At 37.3% G+C, this 19,050-nt stretch overlaps 1 long non-coding RNA gene across 1 annotated transcript in view; it reads right to left on the bottom strand.

Moving 5' to 3' along the window:
• Positions 1-460: 460 nt before the first annotated feature.
• Positions 461-19,050, bottom strand: part of LOC103105497 (uncharacterized) — a 35,161-nt gene continuing 16,571 nt past the window's right edge. Inside the window, exons 3-4 of the long non-coding RNA XR_474224.3 lie at positions 2,485-2,704; positions 461-2,030 (exon numbers count right to left, since the gene is read on the bottom strand). This is a non-coding gene — a long non-coding RNA (uncharacterized LOC103105497). The remainder of the gene's footprint in view (positions 2,031-2,484; positions 2,705-19,050) is intronic.

The following is a 19,050-nucleotide window of genomic DNA, read 5'->3' as shown; positions in this document are numbered from 1 at the left end:
AAAGTTTTTGAGAATTTGTAGTCTCTTCGTGGTCACCAAAAAGGTAAAGATTAGAATTAATATCCAGTACTCCAAGTATTATATTTAATAATATTTATCTAGAAGAATAAGGAAGTAAGGCTAGCAAAAACCAGGAGCTGCTCCTTCCTCTTCCACCATGGAACCAGAGAGACCACCTGGGCGGAAAACAGAAACTCAAAACTCCCCCCATGTAAGGAGATGCACAAAGAGGAAAAGAAAAGGGGATTGTGGGAAATGTAGTCTCTAGGGTTCAAGATTCTAAATCAATACACAATCATTAATCAAGTCAGGAGGCAGCTGGGTGGCAAAGCTGAACATGTCCAAAATGACCCAAAGACACAACAAGATCAGGCCAATATTGACTTTCCAGTGTTATCAGGACCATGGGTGCTGATTGTTAACAGGGAAAAAACACTGAACTATTAAATAGTCAGAAAAATCCCTCTTTACTTAAGGAAAGGGGTTCAGTGCTTTCCTCAAGGCTTCCACACAGAGCTGTTGTAGCAGTCTAGCCCATAGGTATTATAAAGAGACAAGGTTTGTGAATGGGCACATGGCCATTCTGCACATGGCAATGAACTCGGTTCCCAGCGTGGCTGAACCCTGCTTCCTTTTGTCTCACTCACCTGCAGATAAAAACTCTACCCTTCACCTTGTCGCGATTTGCAATTATCCAATGGCAATACACTATGTAACTCATCGATAGGTATTGAGGCATCATGTAACTTATCAATATGTATTGAGTTCATTTGCGTATCAAAGAGAATAAATTGGGAAGCTGTGGCCAGCTCCTCCTCTTCTTCTCTCTCTCTCTTTCTTCTTCTTCTTGGAGGAGCTACAGGTTTGTTATCACCACCTTTCTCTTGCCTCTCTATCTTTACCTGAGGCCTGGCCTTTGGCCAGGTGTCTCTCTCTTTCTTTTCCAATGCTAATACCTAGCATTCTCTAATTCTATTAGTCTCTATTCAGGCATCTTGGCTGAGCCCTCTTGGTGTTCAGGCTGATTCCTTCCTCCTTTATTCTCCAAAACCTTACCTTCCTAGAGCCTCTAATCTTCCCCCTGGCACTAGTCAGGCAGGAGAAATCCTACATCCTTTACTTCTCCCTTATTCTTAATTTTTTTCCACTATATTAATTAAATTACCATAAATTTCCAGCTGACTTGGGTATTTTTTTTATATTTGGGATATCCATGGCAACCAAATAATTAATATAGTTTAGGTCACAATGCTAAAATTATCCTTTACACAAGCTAGTCCTAAAACTTGGGGTTCATCAGATCTTACTAGGCTACAAGTTGGGGGTTTCCAGATTCCATGTTGACATAATGTATTTAATTATTCAACAGTCACATTAATTTCTTATCTGTATGCAAATAATTTCCTACTCCATATTATCTTTCATGTTCTGATTTCCATATTTTGTCTCCGCTTTAAAATATAATCTCCTTAAGGGTAGATAATTGAAAATTGATCTTAATTCTATTTTTAAGACTTAGTCAAGCTGGCAAAAGTTAATATTCTGCCAAGCTGTGTGAATATAACCCCTATAACTTCCCTTCACTCACATTCTGGAAAAGCTTGCCTAAAGATCAAACTTCTCTTGTAACTGCTTCACCTTTTATTCCGGTAGCTGTTGGACATTTGGATCTCAATTCTGTTATTCTATTTATTTATTTATTATTATTATTTAATCCTTACCTTGGGTCTTGATGAAGCTCTCTCAGAGGGGAGAGAAGCCTCAAGGTAGGAAGATAGAGACAGGATAGAAGTTTTAGATACCATGAGGGGGATGACGGAGTCAAATTAGAGATATGAGGTGGTCAGAATGAGTCTTTATTAATTATCAATGAACCACAGCTAAGCTCTGATCAAAGGACCCTTCTGAAGGCTTTTACCAGTCCAGAGATCCATATTTAATACCACACAGGTCAGAGAGATGAATAGAGAAAGATTAAAGATGGAGCTTGGCCAGAGGCCAAGCTCCTGCAAGGACAGCCATCAGCTAGCCTGAAAGAGAGGGAGAGAGCGAGAAGAGAGAGAGGCGGAGCTTGCTGGGCTACTTATACACTTTGATACACAGTACATAGGGATGATCCTCATTGGTTAATGACAAGACATAGGTGTGGTTTCTCTCGACCAGGCGAGAACAAAGAAACTTGTTTTCCCGCCTAACCTGGGAGAAGCTGGGGTCAAGGGTCAGAGGCCTTCCCAGCCATGAGCAATACTGAGCATGCTCAAGACTGAGCATGCTCTCTTTTAAGGCAATCTGCACATACCATCTGTTCCCCTTGCCCATAGCTAGGGGTGGACTGCTACACTTGAGAATCTTGAATACAATCTTGTGTATTTGGTTCTATTGAAGGATATAGGATTAGATCTTTGCTGCAAAGCAGAAGGATATCCTACAAAGCAGGAAATCCTATAAGGCAGGGAAAGGATTCCAGAACTTTCAAGAACTCACTTTTCAAGAAGGCAGTTCAGGCAGGCAGTTTGCTTCTCTGGAGGAGACAGGGAGTTGGTGATCTTCCTTCAAACAGATTCACCTACTGAGGAGTGGTTGAGTGTGGGTTAAACCATTATTCCTCTTCTTATTCCTGTGTGCTGCTGCTGATCTCTACTGGGACTTCTGCCAGTCTGTGAGACTTCCTTTGGCCCTTGTTCCTGTACCTACAAGTCCTTCCCTAAATTTAATAAAGTAATTAAGGAGTTAATTAGAATAGTTATAGGAAATAGACTTATAGGTAGTGAAATCATTAGTTAGTGGAGTTTAGTGCTCAGACTTTGGGGTTAAGATCAGATCTTCCCAATTCCTTTCCCTTCTTTCCCTCAGCTTAAACAAACTGTTATTTGCTATAATTATAGGGTTTTTGTTTTTTTACCATTATTTTAGTATAGTCATATCAGTTCCAAGACAGAAGAGTGGTAAGAGGGGGCCAGTTGGGTGACTCAGTGGATTGAGAACCAGGTCTAGAGATGGGAGGTCCTGGGTTTAAATCTGACCTCAGAAACTTCCTAGCTGTATAACCCCAGGCAAGTCATTTAACCTCCATTGCCTAGCCCTATACTGTTCTTCCTCTTTTTTTAAAAACTTACCTTCCATCTTAGAATCAATACTGGGTAGAAGAATGGCAAGGGCTAGGCCATGGGGGTTAAGTAATTTGCCCAAGGTCACACATCAAGGAAGTGTCTGAGGTTACATTTGAACCCAGGTCTTCCTGTGACTGGACCTGATTCTCAGTCCACTGAGCCACTTAGCTGCCCCCAATTGTTATTTTAATTTCTGTTTTGACCTTGGTATTGTTTACTTTTGTAACCTCACCCACCATCCACTCAACCCAAATTGAAGTGGATTCCACCAAAGCTATTGTAGACTACACCCAGATTCTGTTTTCTTATGGACAGGTTTTTAAATTTTCTTGTCATAATGTCTGATATGCTGGTATGCTGATAAATGTGTAACAGCTAACTATAGGGAGAAAGCTAGGTGGGCTCAGTGGCTAGAGAGAGCTAGGCCTGGAAACAAGCAGTCCTGGGTTCAAATATGTTCATAGATATTTCCTAATTCTGACCCTGGGCAAATCACTTAATCCCAATTGCCTAAAATGTACTACTCTTCTTTTGAACAGATACTTATGGTCACCACATAGAGTCAAACTCTGGGACTTTAGGCATAGTCTCCTGGAAAATGCACCACAAAGGGATTTCCTCCCCAAATTCTGAAGAATAATCTGATTATTTGAAGATTACTCCCATCTCTGGAGGAAGTAATAGGAAAGAATTATGATGATGATTATAATCGTGAATTTTATTTTAAAATTATTTAATTAATTCATTTATAAGATTTTCCCATGATTACATGATTCATGTTCTTTCCCTCCCCTATTTCCTACCCCCTCCTGTAGCCAATGAGCAATTCCACTGGGTTTTACATATCATTTATAATGATGATATTAGAAATTAGGTCTTGTTATATTAGTTTAGATACAAGAAGTAGAGAAGCTGACTTTAGAAAGAATTGGAGTTTCAAACAGAGCTGAGACAATGTCAGTTTCAAGTCTTAATAGTTTTTCTCTGGCAGTTGGTCTCTGGCATTTGGCAGAGTCAGACTCTCTCTGAGGGTTTGCAAGAGGTAAAATCTTTGCCTCTCTCTCTCTCACTGACTGAGGTAGAAGGAAAGGAGGGAAAGAGCTTAGTGTTTTCTTTTTACAACTTGGGAAACACTATTGACTATCTATTACTGTTTTTATAGATTGTTTTAACTCTGAGAAGACCAAAGAAAACCCTGGTCTTTGGTTTGGACTCTGGGTCTGCTAAGGCTCAGAGTTCTAACTTGGTTCTTGCTAAGGCTCAACTAGTTAGCCTTTGTTATTTTTATAACTTGAAAACAAAGTTAAGAAATTATGAGGATAATAGTGTTAGTTTATTTAGAATAGTAAAAATTTGAATCAGTCAGATCAGGAAGCATCAGTGTAGCCTGTGGAACAGGAGAAGTGATTATTTGCAGAACCAGGGGGTTTTATTTGGGTGGAGTCAGAATCCCTTAGAGTTAGAGATCCTTTTTTATTCTTGTATTTCAAATAAACATTTTATTTTTTATAACAAGAGTCTCTTTAGCATCCTTACACCTGGCCCTGAAGAGAAATTCTCTTATGAGCTTCACTTCACTTATATGAACTGAAGATACTTTGTAAACACAGCAAGCAGAGTAACTAATCACTTTATAAGCCATAATCAATCCATGGCTTTATTATTTTTAGTTTGCTATTATTTTTACACATTTGAACTATCATTATTAACTTATCTCCTCACTTAAATATATATATTTCTCCTCTTCCTCCTCCTCCTCCTCTTCCTTCTCTTCCTCCTCCTTCTTCACCAAGAGGACAAGTTAATGACTTTACTTGTGCATGAATTGTATTTAAATTAGGCAGAGTTGACCAAAGCTTTACTCTCTCTTCCAGAGTCATTGAAGTCCAGTGGCCAGACAAAAGTTGAGATGACTAATCTGGGAAGCATTGGGATGACATTGGCATTTTTGATGTCTAACCAAGCTCCATGGACTCCACAGTACTTTCATGGCCATTGGAAGATGACTATAATTATTGTTCCCACCCACCCATTCCATAAGGGGAAGTCTTCACATGGTTGGAATAGACACTTCTTAATTCCCCAACAAGTTTGTGGTCCAGACAGTTACTTAACTTCAATCTGGTTTATCCCATCTGCTGAGATGTTTTATTTGAGTATGTGCATGCAACAGCTTCTTGGAGTCACTGGTGACTGAGTGCCAAGTGGACACCAAAGATGGATAAACAGCTCAACCAATTGAGACTGTCTAAACTTTGCCACTGGATGGCCAAACCATGTACTGTCAGGCTGATCAGAAGGAAGACATTCAGGTTTAAAAGACCCTGTTGGCCCTCACTTGGGGTCTTTGGTCATTGAAAGAGGCGACTGACCCAATGTATTGATTACTGCTAGCTGAACTAATGAATTAATCATTTTCAGGTTGCTCATCAACTGAGGGGACACAGTCTTATTTACTTTGAAGTGGGGTACATGAGGGAGGCCTGAGCAGGAAATTGCCGGGCCTTGGAAGTTAATATGTCAAGGTCCCAGCAGTAGGTACCAGATAAGAACTTAGGGGCCATAAATGCCGGCAACATTCCAACAATGGTATGTACCAGATAGGGACTGGGGGGCCATGCATGCTGGAGGGGATATATATCCCAGCATCCCCAGACTACAATTGGAACTCTGCTGGCAGAGCTCCCCTGGTGTGCTCCTGGTACACAGCAGTTCAATAAACGACCCTCTTACTAATTGCATTGTCTATTGTTCTTCCGTGGTGGTGGGCGAAAACCCGGACCCTAACTTCTTACAATAACATACAGATACCCCAAAGTTCAAATTATAGGAACCATTTATTACCCCACACCTGGCATGGTGCCCTCAGAGGGGAGTCGTGTCAAGTGAAGGGTTGGTGCAGATTTTTATAGAAGTACAGAGGGACAAGAACTCTTCCTTTGGTGCATGCACCAAATTTTTACTTACCACAATGGCCGAGATTATTATTTTTATTATTATCATCTATTAACTCAGTGCCTGGCACAGAGGAAAACTTTATACTTGGTTGGTTGATTGGATTAAAGAGGGAGGGAATTACTGGGACTCTAATTAAGAGACTATTGAAATTCTCTATCTGGGAGGTAATGAGGACTTGAACTAGGGTGGTGGCTATGTGAATAGAGAGAAAAAAAGATGTATTGGAGAGATATTGTAGATATAGAAATGCCAAGATTTGGTTACTGCCTAGATATGTGAAATGAATCGAAATGAAGAGCCAAGTGTGACACCAAGGTGGCAAACCTGAGGGACTGGAAGGATGGTAGTGTTCTCCATAGAAACGTAAGTTGGGAAAACATATATGTTTTGGGGAAAAGATAATGAGTTCTATTATGGCTGTATTAAGGTTGAAGTACCTACTGAATATACAGTTTGAAAGATCCAGTAGGCAGCTGGAGAGGCATAATTGGGAAAACTTTATAGACTTCCTTCAAAAATTTTGCAAAACAATGTGGCAACTTAAAATAAATCATATAATATTAATATGTTATAATTCCATCCGTAGGATTTTATCCCCAAAATGTGATAAAAGGGATAAAATCGAACCTAATCTATACAAAGGTATTCAAAACTATTCTATTGGTAATAGTAAAAAGTTAGAAATAATATTCTTTTAACAATTAGAGAATGGCTAAATTAATTATGGCCTGTTAACATAAAGAAACACTATGGCAACTTACAAGGACAATAAATGTGAAACATACAAGGATGTATGGAAAGATAAATGAGGTCAAGCCAATGGAAATCAGCTGAGCTAGAAACATACACACTTTGGCTACAATTCTATTAAAAAGGAAGAAATAGACAAGGAAGATAAAAGGAAGCAAGACTAGGTCAGGCAAGGCAAAATTCTGGGCCAGATTTGAAAGAGGACACAGAATAAATGCATTTTATTTGTTTATTGCTTGTTAATTATTTCTTGTTAAAAGTTTTGGTTTGGAGGTATGATCTTGCCACTTTATTTTTAAAATATATGATCTTGGGAACAACTGGGTGTCTCAGTGGACTGAGAGTCAGTCCCAGACACTATAGGTCAAATCTGACCTCAGACATCTATTTGTGTGACCCTGGGCAAGTCACTTGACCCCCATTGCCTAGCCTTTACCACTCTTCTGCCTTGGAACCAATACACAGCATTGACTCCAAGACGGAAGGTAAGGGGTTAAAAATATTATATATTTTTGTTGAAAATTAAGTTCCTAATGATAAATATATATTAAAATATATAAATATGATAAATATATATATGTATACATATACATATACATATACATATATACATATATATATATACACAACCCTTATCTTCTGTCTTGAAATCAATACTGTGTATTGGTTCCAAGGCAGAAGAGTGGTAAGGGCTAGGCAGTGGGGGTCAAGTGACTTGCCCAGGGTCACACAGCTGGGAAGTGTCTGAGGCCAGATTTGAACCCAGGACCTCTAGCTTCCCACCTCCCCAATGATATTTTAAAACACACACAGAGTGTAGATTGTTAGTGTAAAGACCATTGCATATGAAGTCAGAGACTCTTGATTAGAATTCTCACTTTCTACTTCCTAACTAACCCCTCTGAGGCTTACTTTTCCCATCCACATGTGACACATGTAGGGATTATTGTAACACTCTGTAGCACATCTCATGTGTCACATGTCCCTGAAGTAGCATTGTTGTTCAGGCGTGACCCCATTTGGGATTTTCCTGGCAGAGAGCCTGGCGTGACTTGCCGTTACCTTCTCCAGCTCATTTTGCAAATGAGGAAAACAGTATTTCACTCTCTATATATTCCACTGAGAGACATGGATTGATTGATTCCCTCCCAGGCAGATGGGCAGAAAGGCTAGAGCTAGATACTGAACCTGTGATTTAGAGAATACTCAGACAAGGATGCCAAAGCAAATTGGCAGTGTCTCCACAATTTATCATTTTAAAGAATAGGCGAGAGTTCTGAGGGGTGAAGTGACTTGTTGGGTCCCCAAAAAGTGGCCTTTATGTTCTCGCTGGGCTAGGTCTGAGGAGTTTAGGAATTTTTTTTTAACCCTTACCTTCCATTTTAGAGTCAATACTAAGTATTAGAGCTGAGGCAGAAGAGCGGTAAAGGCTAGGCAATGGTGATTAAGTGACTTGCTCATTATCATACAGTTAGGAATTCCTGAGATCAGATTTGAACCCAGGATCTCTGGCTCTTGAACCACTTAGTTGACCCCACTGGTTGTTTTTCTAATGTTGCAGTTCACAAGTCCCCCCACTGGTTTCATTTCAGTCATGATTATTAAATTCAAGTAGCTTTTCAAAAGGAGTTTTTACTAAGATATTGTAAGAAGAATTTGTATAAAACATCCTCAAAAGTCTGTGACACGCTCCCACAAATACATAAATTTTTACTTAAAAAATTTTAAATTACACGTAAAAATGATTTTTGACAATTGTTTTCTAACATTTTATCATCAAGATTCTCTCCCAATGCTCTGCCCAACCCTACCCCCATGCTAAATAATCTTATATAGATTATAGTAGTGCTTTCATGCAATGCATATTAATTCTTTAATATCAGCTTGCATCTGTGCAATTAAATATTTAATTTCTTTTTCTAACTCATGTATTTGTCTCTGCTTTTCACTCAATATTTGATTTGATTTGTCACCATCATTTCTCACAGACTCAATAAATTCAGTTTTGTTTCACCCTTGTATCTTCTTTTCTCTGTATTTGTTTTTTCACTCCAGCAAGTCCCTCATTGCTTTTTCACATCCTGCAATACCTTTTTTTTCTATCCCCTTCTACAATACTAACTTTTTTATAGTCCTGGCTTCATAAATCCTTTCTTCCATGAGATACTACTTCTGCATACTTGGGTTTAGACCCTGAATTTATAGCTAAATGCATAGCTTCAATGTCTGAGGCTTCTTGGTCTGTCCGTAGTCGACAATGCTTACAGAAAGTGTTTGCCTTTGATTTATAAAAAGTCTTTCCCTGTGTGCTTTTGTTATTTGCCTCACACTTCTTTTTTAAATAACAATCCTTTATTAGCTGTCCAACCTTGTGGCACAAGAAACACTTTCTGGTTTCTCTCTATCCCCTACTCTGTTGGTATGAGGGTCTAGAGTATGTCTTAATAGTATGCATGTTCTTAATTTTTTCTATTTCCTTTTGTTTCAATGATTCTTCTGTGCTTTGCAGTTTCTGTTTCAATTCTTTCATTTCTTTTTGCTGATCATTATGATTATCCCATAAGTAAGATGCAGCTTCGCAAAGTTCAGACAGATTCACTGTATCATACGTAGGGAAATAATTTTTAAAGAAGTTTTTTAGATGTGAGGTGCAACCCCTAAGGAATTGTCTCTTAAGTGAGCCACAGACTTTTCTGAATCTTTCTCAATACCCATGATAGACTCTGCTCTTTCTGAGAGGTGATCAATAAAGCTAGCAGTATATTCCGTACAATATTGAACTAACTTATCAAACTTTCTCCATGCATTGGGTTTTGAACAGGAGGACTTTATAGGCTGGAGAAGATCCTCCCTGCATTTTCTTAGACATGTCATGCATTCTGGGATTAGAAAAATCAAAATCTCTCTGCTCCTCAGTAGGCCAGCTAGTTAGGGTGTTATCATTCCTAGTTCTCTCAATAAATTGCTTATGCTCGTGGGGGCTAAATAATTATGAAAGGAAGAATTCTGCATCCTCAAAATTTGGTTCAAATATTTTAAACACCCTCTTCAATTCCTTATGAGCTCAGTGGGGGTCACTGACTATTTTTGGAAATCTATGGTGTATGGAATTGAGTTCCTGTGTTGAAAACTGCTTATGCACTTTGTAATGAACTACTCCTGCAGTGTCTGATATCTTTGCAATGTCTCTTAATGGAAAACTTTTTCCAGACTCATTGTTGCTATCCTTGCCCTTTTCTTTGCCATTTTCTTGAGCTCCTGTCTTATTTTTTCCCTTAGCTTTCTTGTTATCTTTTGTTTTGTCATCTTTGTCCTTAAGTCCACTATCTTCCCGCCCACTTCCAATTGAGCCTGATCTAATCCCTGTTTTTTCAGAAACTCCTCACACATATTCTTTACTAGTTGTTCCAGGTTTGTATCAATACCCATGATCTGCACTGCCTTCTTTGGTGTTAAGAACTTGAAAATATCTTTTAGATAAGTGAAGGTCTGTATGGCAGCCATGGTGAAAACATACATCTGGGTAAGGATTTGTCATATCATGTTGTCAGGGGTGAAAGGCATGTTCATTATAAATGAGGTGGAATTGCATATAAGACCTATTGTATCCACCATGATGTTAGTCACTTCACTGTACATAATATTGTAAATCCAATAGCAGGCAATGATTGAAAGTACCACCATACCACAGGCTACTTGTAGAAACATCTTTTTTTTTTTTCTATTTAGCCTTCACTGTTTAGGGAGAGGGTAAGATCTTTCCTGGGGTGCCAAATTGTATTAAGTGGTTTCTTTACTGGGGTTTTATGGTAATTGGAGGTGCTGGGCAAACACACAGAGAAATAAGATAATGGGAAGACAGAATTCTTTTTCTTCTCCTCCCCCCACCAACCTCTGCAGTTTGACTCAAGCTGGGATTCAGAATGGGTAAGTTGACTGAAAATTTAACAGATAGCTCACTCTCCAAAATACCAGAAACAGGGATTTATTTTAAGGAAGGAGGGATAAAGGGAATTTGAATAGGAGAGGGAATTCAGGATTTCCCTAATCTATTATAAATCTTAAGATGAATAAGATAAGTTGTATAGTCTTTAAGAGGGATATTATTAACAGCTTTCAAATGTCTTCAGAGCTAAGCTCCAGGTCTATAAGAGAGAAAGGCAGAGAAAATCTCCTTTAGCTCTTTCTCCTCAAGTCCCAGGAAAAAGAGTGACTAAGAAGCAGTTTGTGTCAACTTGTTCAACTGCCTTCTCTAGGTCACATTCTCCTCTGGAATTTTCCTTGATGGACAGATCTTCAAGCTTCCATTCATTGCATCTGCTTTTCCAGGTTTTCTGTAGCATTAATCTCTTACAATAGGTTATAGTAGTGCTTTCATGCAATGCATATTTCTATATTGCTCATGCTGGAAAAGAAGATATATATATCAAATGTACAATTTAAAAAACTCACGAAGAAGATAAAGTGGAAGATGGTGTACTTTGATCTGCAGTAAGCCACCAAGAGTTCCTTCTTTGGCTGCAGGTGTCATTTTTCATCATGAGTCTCTTGTGGATATCTTGGAAACTTGCTTTACTGATAATAGTTTAGACTTTCACAGCTATTCATCGTATAATCCATAATATTTCTGTTACTATATACACTGTTCTCCTGGTTCTGCTAACTTTATTCACTTTCTATTAGTTCATATAAGTCTTTCCAGGTTTTTCTGAACTCATCTTGGCCATCATTTCTTCTTTTTTTTTTTGGAACATTATTTTATTTGGTCATTTCCAAACATTATTCATTGGAGACAAAGATCATTTTCTTTTCCTTCACCCACCACCTCTCCCATAGCCGACATGCAATTCCACTGGGTATCACATGTGTTCTTGATTCGAACCCATTTCCCTGTTGTTGGTATTTGCATTAGAATGTTCATTTAGAGTCTCTCCTCAGTCATATCCCCTCAACCCCTGTAGTCAAGCAGTTGTTTTTCCTCGGTGTTTTTACTCCCACAGTTTGTCCTCTGCTTGTGGGTAGTGTTTTTTCTCCTAGATCCCTGCAGATTGTTCAGGGACATTGTATTGACACTAATGGAGAAGTCCATTAAGTTTGATTGTAACACAGTGTATCAGTCTCTGTGTACAATGTTTTCCTGGTTCTGCTCCTTTCTCTCTACATCACTTCCTGGAGGTTGTTCCAGTCTCCATGGAATTCCTCCACTTTATTATTTCTTTTAGCACAATGGCCATCATTTCTTATGACACAATAGTTCTCCATTTCAACCATCTACTACCTTGTTCATCCATTCATCAATTAATGGGCACCCCCTTAGTTTCCAATTCTTTGCCACTACAAAAAGAGCTACTAAAAATATTTTTGTACAGGCAGGTCCTTCCCCTTCCCCCCTTTCTTTTGGGTTATCAACCCAGCAATAGTATTCCTGGGTCAAACGGTATGGATAGTTTTATTGGCCTCTGAGCATGGGATCATATTGTGATCCAAAATAGAATTAGTTCACAGTTCCACCAATAATGTATTAATGTCCAAATTTTTCCAAATCCCTTCTAACATTTATCATTTTCCTTTTGGTCATATTAGCCAATCTGATTGGTTTGAGGTGGTATCTCAGAGTTGTTTTATTTGCATTTCTCTAATCAATAGTAATTTGGGGCATTTTTTAATATGTGTGAAGATGGGATTAACTGCCCAATTTTTAGATTTAATCACCAGAAGCATATACACCCCACTTATCCTTAAGTGGGGGAGGTCTGTGACCCACATGTGTGAAAGTAGGTGATGAATCAGAACCCATTGACTTCCCCCTGGGAAGTCTTAAGCAAAGCTTTAGCTGTAATTGGTCCAAGTAAAATGGAAGGAAGGCACAGGAAGTGACGAAAAGGAATGGTCTTTAAAAATGCCAAGAACTTCCTATGAGGAGATATTTCACTTTCAACTTGACCTTGGAGAAGCTCTGGCTGAGGACTGCTTATATTAGGACTACCACATGGATGAGTGAAAAAGGCTGACTCCTTTCCCTGGTTTGTTCTGAGAGGTACTAGCCTCCACTAAAACCCTTGTTTATTTGACCCCAAGACCCTCTGGCTAGGGCTTCTGGAGCTCTGCCAGAGTAAACCCAGGGCTTGAGCAAATAGTCTAGCTTGTTAAGCTAGATTTCTTACTCTGCCCTCTTTCTCATTTCTCTACTTTCACTCTTTTTATATTTTATAAATAAATTGCTAAAAAATCATTTGGAATTAATCAATTCCTGGTGACCACACTGATAAATTTAGTCCAACCCTTAAATTTTAACCCCTTACATTTCTGGCCCTTACATATGACAATAGATAGTTCTAATTTCTTTCTCTGAGAACTGCCTTTTCATATCCTTTCAATATTTATCAACTGGGGAATGCTTTATAGTCTTATAGATGTAAGTCAGTTCTCCCAATTAGACCTTTGTCAGAGATATTTGCTATAAAAATTTCACCCACTTTGTTGTTTCCCTCCTTATCTTGATTGGGTTGGTTTTATTTATATAGCAACTTCTTATTTTAATATAATCAAAATTATTCATTTCATTGTTTGGTAATGTTTTCTATGTCTTGTTTGGTCCTAAATGCTTCCCTAGATGCTTATCCATAGACCTGACAAGTAAACTTTTTCATTTATTTCTAGATCAAGTATTCATTTTGACTTTGTCTTGGTACATGGTGTGAGATGTTGTTTCGTGTCTAGTTTTTGCCATACTGTTTTCAAGTTTTCGCAGCATTTTTTGTCAAATAGTGAGTTTTCTTCACAAAAGTAAGGATCTTTGGGTTTATACAACACTAGGTTAGTATGGTCACTAACTGTTGCGTATTGATTATGTAACCTATTCCATTGATCCTCTGCTCTATATCTTAGCTGGTACTAGATTGTCTTGATGATTACTACTTTGCAATATAGTTGAGATCTAGCATGGCTAGACTTTCTTCTTTTGATTTTAAAAAATTAATTCCTTTGATATTTTTGGCCTTTTGTTCTTCCAGATCAATTTTGATATTATTTTTTCTAATTCTATGAAATCATTTTTTGTTATTTTGGTATGACACTGAATAGATAAATTAATTTAGGTAGCACTATCATTTTTAGTATATTGGCTCAGCCTATCCATGAGCAACTAATGCTTTTCCAATTATTTAGGTCTGAATTTATTTGTGTGGAAGGTGTTTTGTAATTGTGTTCATATATAATTTCTACCTTTGTTTTGGTAGGTATAGCCTCAGGTATTTTATATTGTTTACAGCAATTTTTAATGGAATTTCTTGTTCTATCTCTTGTTGGGTTTGTTAGTGATAAATAGAAATACTGATTATGTATGTGGATTTATTTTGTATCCTGTAACTTCACCAAAGTTTTAAATTATTTTATATTAGTTATTTGGTTGATTCTCTAATTGATTCTCTGATTTGTTCTCTCATATCATCTGCAAAGAGTGATAACTTTGGTTCCTCATTGCCTATTCTAAATCCTTCCATTTATTTTTTCTGTTCTTATTGCTATAGTTAGCATTTCTAGTGTAATATTAAACAATAATGGTGATAATGGGCATCCTTGCTTCACCCCATCTCGACCTTGGTTTCAATCCACTGAGGCACCTAGCTGTCCCCTATTCCAATGGTTTTTATGTTTTTAATAAGGAATAGATGCTGTATTTTGACAAAAAGGTTTTTCTGCATCTTTTGAGATAGTCATATAGTTTTTGTTAGTTTTGTTATTGATATGGTCAATTATACTGATGGTTTTCATCATACTGAAGCATCCTGGCATTCCTTGAATCAAACCCAACTGGTCAAGGTGCATGAATTTTATATATAATGTGGTAATCTCCTTGTTAGTATTTTTTTCAAACTTTTTGCATCAATGTTTGTTAAGAAGATTGGTCTATAGTTTTCTTTCTCTGTTTTAGGTGTCAATACCAATATTTGTATCAAAAAAAGAATTTGGAATGATTCCCTCTTCCCTATTTTTTCCATATAGTTTACATATTAAAGGAGTCAATTGTTCTTTGAATGTTTGGTAGGATTCACTTGTCAATTCATATAGCCCCGAGTCCTTTTTCTTAGGGAATTTTTCAATAGTTTGTTCAATTTCTTTTTCTGTGATGAGGTTGTTTAAATATTCTATTTCCTCTTTTGTTAACCTGGTTATTTTGTATTTTTATAATTATTCATCTAATTCATGTAGACTGTCAAGATTTATTGCCATATAATTGGGCAAAATACTTCTACTAATTGCTTTAATTTCTTCTTCATTGATTGTGGTTTTGCCCTTTCCATTTTTCCATTTTTTCTTTCTTTTTTTTTTTGTATATCAGGTTAACCAACAATTTATCTATTTTATTTACTTTTTTCATAAAACTAGCTCTTTGACTTATTTATTAGTTCAATTGTTTTCTTGTTTTCAATTTTATTAATCTTTCCTTTGATTTTCAGTATTTCCAATTTGATCTCTAATTGGAGATCTTTAATTTATTCTTTTTGTAGCTTTTTTAGTTGCCTGCCCAATTAATTCATCTATTCTTTTTCTGTGTTGTTAATGTGAGCTTTTAGAGATATAAATATCCCTCTAAGTACAGTGTTGCCTGCATCCCATAAATTTTGGTATGTTGTCTCTTCATTTTAATTTTCTTTAATGAAATTGATTGTTTCTGTGGTTTATTCTTTGATCCATTCATTCTGTATAAGATTTTTAGTTTCTAATTAATTTTTAGTCTCTCTGCTTCTTTTTATTTAGTGTAATTTTTATTGCATTATTGTCTGAAAAAGATGGATTTAATATACCTGCTTTTCTACATTTGGTTGTGAGATTTTTATGCCCTATTATATGGTCAGTTCTTGTGAAGGTGCCATATACTACTGAGAAAAAGGTATATTCTTTTCTTTTCCCATTCAGTTTTCTCCAGAAGTCTGTCATATCAAACTTTTCTAAAGTTTTATTTACCTTCTTAACTTCTTTCTTGTTTATTTTTGGTTGGATTTATTTACTTCTTGGAGGAGAAGGTTAAGGTCTCCTACTAGTAATATTTTACTATCTATTGTCTGTACCATGTTCAACTTCTTTAGGAATGTGGATGCTCTGCCATTTGGTTCATGTATATTTAGTTTTGTTATTCTTTCATTGTCTATGGTGCCTTTTGTCAAGATGCAATTTCCTTCCTTTTCTCCTTAGAGTAGATGGATTATTACTTTTGCTTTCTCTGAGACCATATTTGCTACCCTTGTTGTTGTTTTTTTAACTTTTGCTAAGGCCTATTAGATTCTGCTCCAATTCCTTACTTTTACCCTGTATGTGTCTCTCTGCTTTAATTACACTTCTTGTAGACTGCATATTGTGGGATTGTGATTTTTAATATGCTTTGCTATCCTTTTCTATTTTATGGGTGAGTTCATCCCATTCACATTCACAGTTATGATTACTAATTGTGTTTCCCTCCATCTTATTTTCTCTTTGTTTACATTTCTCTTTCTTTTCTTTCAGGCTTTCTCTACTCACAGATGTTTTGCTTCAGACTATCACCTCCCCAAATTTGCCATCCTTTTTGTCCGTCTCCCCTTCCCTTATTCCCCTTTCTCTACTTATTCCCCTTAAAATAAGGTAGCTGCCTGAGTGTGCTATTATTATCACTTTGAGCTAATTCTGATGAGGGTAAGCTGCTTCCCCCAACTTTTCTTCCATTGTATTGATTCTTATTTGTCTTTTCATTAGATATAGTATCTCTGTATGTATCTCTTTCCCATCTCTTGACTTTTTTATATCAAACCCATCTTATTTATTTTACCACTTTCCTTCTTTATATTTTTACTCCTTCTCATTGCCTTAGTAATGATAAAGTTTTCAAGTATCTTAAGTACTTTAGGTATCTTGAATACTTTAAGTAACTTAAATATCTCAAGTATCATGGATATCTTAGGTAGCTCAATTATGATCTTCCCAGATATGGATGTACTTGATTCAACTTTATTGAAAACTTTAAGTATTCACTTTATGCTTCTTTTGAATGCCAAATTTGCTCATTGATTTTTTTTTTCCAGCTCTGGTGTTTCGGTCAGAAGTCTGGAAATTCTCTATTTCATTAAATTTCATTTCCTCCCTAGAGAATTATGCTTAGCTTTGTTGTATTTGTAATTTTTGTTTGCAATCCTAGATCCTCTGTGTTGCAAAATATCATATTCCATGTCTTCTAGTCCTTCAACATAGGACCTGCTAGATCCTGTGTAGTTTCCATGATATTTTAAGTGTTTCCTTCAGGATGCTTGTAGTACTTTTTCCTTGGCCTGGGGGTATCTAGAATTTGGCTAAAATAGTCCTGAGGTATTTTATTTGGAGATCGCTTTTAGAAATTGATCAGTGGATTTTGGTCAAAGATATCAGGGCAGTTTCCCCCTGATGATTTCTTGTAATATGGTGTCCAGGTTCCTTTTTTGATCATGACTTTCAGGTATTCTGATGATTCTTAAATGAATCTCTACTGGATCTACTTTTCATGTCAGTTGCTTTTCCAGTGAAGTATTTCAGATATTCTCCTATTTTTTCATTCTTTTGATTTTGTCTTATTGTTTCCTGATATCATATGGATTCATTATCTTCTATTCATCCAATTCTAATTTTTAGGAAGCTATTTTCTTCCTTAATTTTTTTTGTTTCTTTTTCCATTTGGTCAATCCCACTGTTGACTGGGGAAAAACACAAAACTATTAAATAATCAAAAATAACTCTTTAATCAAGGGAAAAAGGAGTTCAATGCAACAGTAAACCTTGACACAGAATTGCACACCACACGACTGCACAGAGTCCAAGGATTGAACTCTGGCCACTCTGGACACTGACCCCTGGGAATGCCACCATGCTAGATGACTACTCCAAGGAGCCATTAAAATTGGGGAGTTTAAATGCCTTTCTAGGTGAAACCTGGGGGCTTAGGATGAGAGGGACAGTTGATTGACTTTACAGTGGTAAGAAAGGAAAATGAGTAGTTCCAGACAGGAATAACAGTGAGGGGCTGATGATTTACAATGGACACAAAAGGGAAAGACCCAGCCCAGGGCTGGGCCACCTTGGTAAAGGACTTTATCCTAAGGGGAGAAATTATTTCAACAAAAGAGATACTTAATATCTGATGAGATTAACTATTCCCACCAAAACTACCAGGAGGTCTATTGTTAGTTAGCCTGAGACCAGTGAAGTAGGGCTTTCCCTCAGGGAAGAAGTCTCATGAGACAAGGTCAAAACCTGGGGTTTCTACCTCCAAACTAAATAAATTTGGGATCACCAAATTCCTCCAAGCTGCAAGTATGGGGACCTCTAGATTCCACATTGACACCACTCTTTAAGAAGTTGTTTTCTTCATTTTTTGGCCTCCATTTCCATTTGATCAGTGAATTTTCTCTCCCAACTGTTGAGTCTTTCTTCAGTGAATTTTCTCTCCCAACTCTTGAGTCTTTCTGTCAATTTTCTTATTACATAATGATAAAATTTCTTTTCATGTTCTTCCAGGAGTTCTTTTGGGACCTGACATCTTTTCACACTTTCCCTTGAGGCTTCACATTTCCTTTTTGGTATTGCCCTTTTCTGAGTTTATATTTTTATCTTTTCCTGTCACTAAAGTTACTTTCTAAGATCTTTTTTTCTTTGTCTTTTGCTCATTTTTTTAGTTTCCTCTTGTCCCCCCCATTACATTATCTATCTGTTAAGGTTCTTTTTTTGTTCCTGGGATAGAGGTAGCACTGTTCCAAGCTCATAGTATATTCTTCTCCGGTATTTGGGATAGGCCTGGCTGCTTTGCTTCCCCATGGGTTGTTTGTTGAGGGCTTGCTTTGGGGAGGCTTGAAGTTGTTTTGTTCAGCTAGATTCTGCCCCCTGTGATACCAGTTGCTCTGTTGTCTAATCCCCTGCTCTGCTACTTCACTGTCACACTTGTTCTGCAGCTTCCTTGCCTTAGACCATATGAAAGTTAGGTTGTCTTGGGTCAACTCTGTCTTCATTACCCATGCTGAGTGTCTCAAGCTGGACCCTTCCCATTCAGCCACTTTGTTGCCTCTGGCCATGTAATGGTGTATTGAGCTGGTCTTCATTCTGCTGGTTCCCACAGATGCTTTGTTCCCTGAGCTCTTCTCTCTTCTTACCTCTGCTTTCCTTCATTTTGAGATGGGGGGAGGGGAATGTGTTTCTGGTGAGTGGAGCATCCTTTGCTCCTCCAGCTTAGCTT

Source organism: Monodelphis domestica, chromosome 5 (genome assembly GCF_027887165.1).
Source record: "Monodelphis domestica isolate mMonDom1 chromosome 5, mMonDom1.pri, whole genome shotgun sequence".
In the NCBI taxonomy this organism is placed as follows: Eukaryota; Metazoa; Chordata; class Mammalia; order Didelphimorphia; family Didelphidae; genus Monodelphis; species Monodelphis domestica.
This window is presented reverse-complemented; position numbering and strand designations above follow the sequence as displayed.